The sequence below is a fragment of the Hibiscus syriacus genome, unplaced genomic scaffold (genome assembly GCF_006381635.1).
Source record: "Hibiscus syriacus cultivar Baekdansim isolate YM2019G1 unplaced genomic scaffold, ASM638163v2 tig00111409_pilon, whole genome shotgun sequence".
NCBI classification, from domain to species: domain Eukaryota; kingdom Viridiplantae; phylum Streptophyta; class Magnoliopsida; order Malvales; family Malvaceae; genus Hibiscus; species Hibiscus syriacus.
In genome coordinates this window covers 2,622,298-2,628,949 of record NW_024063086.1, presented here as the reverse complement: position 1 = coordinate 2,628,949, position 6,652 = coordinate 2,622,298, and positions in this window count along the sequence as shown.

Here is a 6,652-nt window from a genome sequence, read left to right as displayed (position 1 = left end):
CGGTTGGATTTAAAATTAAAGAATTGAGGATTGAAATTTTCTGTTACAGTAGCCTAATCGTGGAAGACGGGACCTGTTCATGTTGGCGTTGGTGAAGTCGTGGTAATCAGAAGTTGTTTTCTTTTCATTATATATTACTTACGATTTTTTTCTAAGGGGTAGTCATCGGAGATGGTGCCATGGAAATGGGCTTCAACATATCTTTACGGCTTGAAATGGGTGTCCCGAAATGGAATATAAATTAGGAAATGGTTTTGGTCGATCGTCAATGTTGGGGATTTGATCGGTTGGTCGAGCGTTGCTGAAATTTGTGACCTCACAATGGCGGCCGATGATAACCACAGTGACAATGGTGATCGGTAAATGAGTTGGATGATTTGGGTTTAGGAATCTTAGGAGTCTTTTTTATATTTTTGAAATATTTGGGTTTTTTTAAAATTAATAATAATAATTTTAAGTTAATTTTAAAAAAAATAAAATTTCAAAAAACTATATAAACATGACAGGTGTTATTTAACAGTTTTTTTAAACGGTAGACACCTAAAAGTATAACGGAAAAAATGTTTAACACATATTTTTAACAAAAAATTCTTTATGCACCTAAAGTTAACTTAATATATAGTTTGAGTAGTTGTTTTTTCATTAAGCCTAATTCTTTTATATACCAACAAATATATATATATATATAAGGACAAGTTACATGAAAGATATGTTTTTTTGTTACAAAATAAAGACTGCATAAGCAGTGGTATATTGATATATTCCACATACAAGTCCAAGTGAAGAAGGTTTTGAACACAATCAACGAATGTTGCAGTATCGCGATACCTGGTATTCCAGTGCCTATAAGTTGAGCCAATGCATCTATCACACCATTCGTTTCTTGACGAAAATGTTTGATTTTGATCCTTGTGATACTCTAATTTTGTCCAAACAATCCAAATTTGGTTAAAAGGCGATCGAAGATCAATTCGAGAGTTAAGAGACGTTTTTGAAAGATTGTTCCCGAAATTTTGTATTTGGCCTCGAGTTCAAACCTTCGTCTAATTGCAAGTTGGGGTTTGCTGATAACATAAATTTAAGACATTCTTTGGATATCAAATATCAAAAACAAAATATTAAAAAGCCCCAAAGGTTCATTCACCAAAACCCATTACATTCAAACCCTAAACCCAATTAAAAAGCCCATATTTGAGGTTTCAATCCCACTGCCCCACGTGAGATGCAGGCATGTACGAGCTGTGGCCTCGTCTCCACAACAGCTCATTCCACGCACGCCAACAACAGGTGGTCCCGAGGCTTCCATGGTCTCCAAGAGTGCAACGGCCACGCACGTATAGTGGCCCCGTACCCTCGTCAGTAGCTGCTGGTGCCAATCGAGTTGTTCTCCTCTCCACGACATCAGCAAAATGCTCCATCAGCAGCGTCCGTGCCAGCTTCTAATGAGACGTGTGTTCTTTGAAAGTTGTTCTAAGAGAATTACCTTATAATTGACTCAAGTTTCATACATGGCATATCATAGAAGGTATTGATTCTCAAATTAGTAGTCACATTAAAAAGCTTTCAATACGACAATGTTACTCGAAGAGCTAGAATAGAACTGCAAAAATGCATCATTGATCTGGAAGAGTACTTTAGGAAACAACTGATGAATATACATCGAGCTAGAATGCATGGAGCTCGAACAGTGCAATTGATCAATCTTTCAATGGGCCCATTCGAAAATAAATGGTGGAAAATAAGATATTTAAAGTCGCCAAACAACAACGAAAGCTAACACGGGATAGTAGACGATGCTAGTTGCACATGGTTGTTCAACAAGTACATTTCTAAGGAAAAGAAGTCGAAGCATTGGAATTGTCCATCAAGACAAAGATAAAAGATGTTTCCTTGCATATTTGATCAAAAATTTAGGAAGTCGAGCAATGTACTCTCAGTTTCAAGGTTTCGTTTTGATTAATCCGGACCGACCAACGTTGCACACCTGATTTTGGTAGGCGAGTCTCCCAACAAGGATTTTCTCAATACACAAGGATTTAAACTTGAGACATTACTTAAATGATATCAAACTGCTTACCACATGAACCAACCCCTGTCGGTAAATCATAATTTTTTAAACCATAACAATTGAAAGAAAAAAAAACAATGTAAAAGTGAAAAGGATAATATGGGGATGGAATCAAAGTTGTTTTTCAGTTATGGAAAGGAAAAGGCAAAATTAGATAAAAAAAAAGGACACATGCAAATGAAAACGTTGGCTTTAGGATTAGTGCTGTAAACGAGCCGATTCGAGTTCGAGTATTGTTGAGCTCGACTCGAATTCGAAAACTGTAAAAGTAAGTTCGACTCGAAAACTCGCGAGCTAAAAATTATCAAGCTCAACTCGAAATATATTATTGAAACTCAACTCGAACTCGAAAAGGCTCGAGCTCAAAAAAATTTCAAGAGCTCGATTGAAACTTGATTTTGAGATCGATTCAAGCTCAACGGGTTAATTTTCATTTGTTGAAACCCATCCTCTTTTATACACTCGACTTTACCCCTTATTCCCCAAGAAACACCGATGTGGGATATCAACTCACATGACCAACTTAAATTACAATGCATAATCCATATATTCCAAGCTTCTTTTTACTCTCATCTTTGATCTCTGTTTCAAAAATAAAGCTTCCTCCCCTAGCTATGTTACTATATTTTTAATTCTTGTTGTTTTGGGTTTTACTTGGTAAACACGATGCTCTAATCTGTTTTTTGTTGATTAATTTTATGATAGCAAAACTTGAAGAAAAATCTTAGTTTGGGTTTTAGTGCTTATGAGTTTGGGGTACCTTTCACTCGTTTGGTAGCTTGAAGTTGGAGTTTGTAAATATGGATTTTAGGTGTATTACTGTGGAAGAGAGCAAAGAAGAAACAAAGGTTTGTGGGATACGTTTAGGCCTTTCTCGGTCATCAGAGATGGTAGGTGAAGTGAATTACGCCACTGGTGGATGGTGGCCGACGTCTGTTTGGCCGTGTAGAGGGGCTCTCGACCAGGAGAAAAAAGGGGAGAGTTTGAGAACTCTCAAAATGGGGGTGGTTGTTTAGTTTTTAGGATTAGGCTGTCGACCGGGATAAAAACGGTGGTAGATGGTTGTTGGTGACGCCTAACACCGCCGGTGAGAGGCAGACGGCCACAGGGATCATAGAGTGTACAACTGGTGAATATGGGTTTTTGGTTTTTAAACCCATGTGCAGAGGAAGAAGAAGATGAAATGATGAAGAAATAAGATGAGAGAAAGAATTGTACATCCATTGAATATGGATTTTTTATTATTTTAAAATTATCACCTCACGCATCTGTTAATGGATTAATTGAGGTTAACGTTTGTGAGAGTTAAATATTGCATATCCTGCAACCATCTGTTATTGGTGTAGGGTCATGATAGACAAAAATTGTATAAAATATTATTTTTTCAAAAATTTATATAATATTTTTTTAAAATTTTTCCATCTAAATATATTAATTTTCACATTAAATATATTAATATTTTTATTAATCTTCACATCGGTTGATTATTAATTCCATATAATATTTTTAAATTCATTTTTATCAAGTCATTGAAAATAAAGATCATATGAAAATAATAGGGTAAAGTACATAAATAGTCCTATGGCTATTAAAAGTTATAAAATAGTCACACGACTATAGGATGTTATGTTGTTGAATCCTCCAACCATTAAAAGTTATAAAATGGTCACTCGACTATTCATATGATTCAAACTCGTCATTTTTCATTAAAAAATTGGTGATTGTATGATATTGATGTTAACCTGTTGACTATGGTATGATAAAATATGATCCCATTGTTTTAGTTGTATTTGTACATTAAATCACCGTTTACATCATGTCGTCGAGTCAGTTCTTGAAATATTATGTTGGTGAGTCAGTACCTGAAAGCAATGACCATGTCGATAGTCATCATTAAGATATGATAAAATCATGTCTCAATCAGCAAGTTGTGTATATTTATTTTGCTTGTTGATATGTTTATGTATAAGTATGCGAATGATTTATTTAAGAGTCGCATAACATCATTTTGCATAATCTGTATGTTACCTTCATGTGCATAACTTAACCCCTATCACATAATCAAATTAAGGGTTTAAGGGCTTAGAGCTTAGGGTTTAGGTTTTAGGGTTCATTACAAATACATTAATTAATCGACTTGGTATTGATTTATGAGGTAAGTACAATATAATATCTTGATATTAAATTCTTCTCAAGACTTGATATTAATTAATCAATATAGTTCTTGAAATATTATATTTTAGGGTTTAGGGCTTAGGGTTCATTGCAAAATTTTATAATTATCAATAATGTATTTTAATATATTTTTAATAATGTAATTTTAAAAAATCTAAAATTATAATATAACATTTTTTCGAGTTGCTCATGAGTTTTTCAAGTCGAATATCGAGTAGCTCGTTTCAGTTCGTTAAGAACTTGAGTCGAGTCCATTTGATCCGAGTATTTATCGAGCCTTGATCGAGTCGATCTCGAGTAGCTCGCGATCTGTCTCGTCTCATTTACAACCCTAGTTAGGATACATGCACTAATATTTTTAGCTTTTGCCCGAAGTTGCAAGTTGTAAAGTAGAACATGGTAGAAAGACAATTTAAAAATAGGGGACTGATAATTAGTTGGTCTAGTGGAACAAGATACTAAATCCCTTTAGTAAGATTAAGAATTTAAAAATTGACAGTTATGAATGGAGTAAACTAGATTAGGAGGTTGTCGTAACTGATTTTCGGTTGGGAAAGACTCGATACGACTCTTTTTTGGAAAAATAAATTAAGTAATTATGAAAAGATATGGGAGTCGCCACCAATCATTTTTAAGGTGAGATTAGAACACCTAAGTCAGGTAAATTTAATAAAAGAATTTATTTTATAAAAAAACTGCATTTTGGTCTGGAAATCAGAAAATAGGTTCAGGAGCCAGTTACGCGCGGGGAAGGATTAACACCCCCACAACACCCAAAATTGGTACCTAATCAGTTACCCTATATTTTAAAAATTAGAAGTTTTGAGTTCAACATTTTATTTAAATTTAAAATCCACTATGTATGCATATTTTTAAAAGGATGTCGATTTACCAAAACAAATAATGACCACTCCCAAGCAAAGGCGGAAGCTTCGTTATCAATCACAATAAATGGACATTGCCTTAAAAATTTAGAAATCATGATGCGAGGTTTTTAAAAAAGGATGTTGATTTACTTTGAGAATTAACAACAGTCACTCCCAGGAAAAAGCGAGAGATACACTAATAATCCCCTAATAAATGAACATTGCCTTATTTTTAAAACAAAATGCAATCAACCAATCAATCATGGAACCTAATTACACTAAATAAAATAGTTAAGGATTCCCTCTAACTTAAAGTGTCAAATTATGAAATTTAAAGAACCTAAGGATTAAACCTAAAAAAATGTAGGTTATAATATTAACATATTCAATTTTAATCAATTATGCAATTCAAATAATTAAAATGGAACCTAGGGCATAAGTGAGGACCAAATTAAAAATTCTACTAATTTAAGGACTAAATTAAAAGAAATTTAAAATATAAAATTCTAGGACTAATTTAAAGAAAATGAAATTAAAGATAAAATTTAAAAACAATTTATACATTAAGTAAAGGACTAAAATGAAAGAAATTAGAATACAAGACTTACATCAAAACAACGCAAGAAATTAAAAACTGAAATTTAAAGGTCGAAATGTAGATGCTGAAATTTAAAATAATAGAAATTTAAAGAGCATAAATGTAAATGTTGAAATTTAAAGATCAAATATAAAAGAGCTTATGGATTAATTTAATTTTACCCAGACCATGAATAATGCGAATCACACCCCAGGGCGAGTCATCGCGAGGTCGTAGAATAATTTGAGAATAAAAAGAAAGCGGTTAGTGGAAAATAAAAAATTAGAATTTTACATGGACCATGAATAATATGGATCATACCCCAGGGCGGGTCACCACAAGGTCGTATTAACATTCGAACAATAAAAAAGTTAGTGGTTAGAAATTAGAATTTTACCTGGACCATAAATAATGTTGATCATACCCCAGGGCAGGTCACCACAAGGTCGTATTAACATTCGAACAATAAAAAATTAGCGGTTAGAAATTAGAATTTTACATGTACCATAAATAATGTTGATCATACCCCAAGACGGGTCACCACAAGGTCATATTAAGGTTTAATATTCGTATTTTAATAACAAGTAATGACTAAAATATAACAAAATATAAAAACAGTAGCCAAATCAGAAATAAACAATGACCAAAATGCATAAATTAAAAATATATCACAAAATTCATGAATAAATAATAAAATAGAATCCATCAAGTGACTAAAATGAAACAAAACAAAAATCAGTGACCAATTTCAAATAAACCAAAGTAAAAAGAGTAACTAAATTAAATAAATGAAAACAAGGAGCCAAAATCAAAACAAACCAACAAAATGAGACCCTAGTGGCCAAAATGCAAAGAAAAGGGTAATATATAGGGACTTGAGGGGAAATATCCCCAAAATCCAAACTATAAATTATGTTTTTAGCCATTTTGGCTAAAATCATAACCTTACCCTAAAAACCTGTCAAC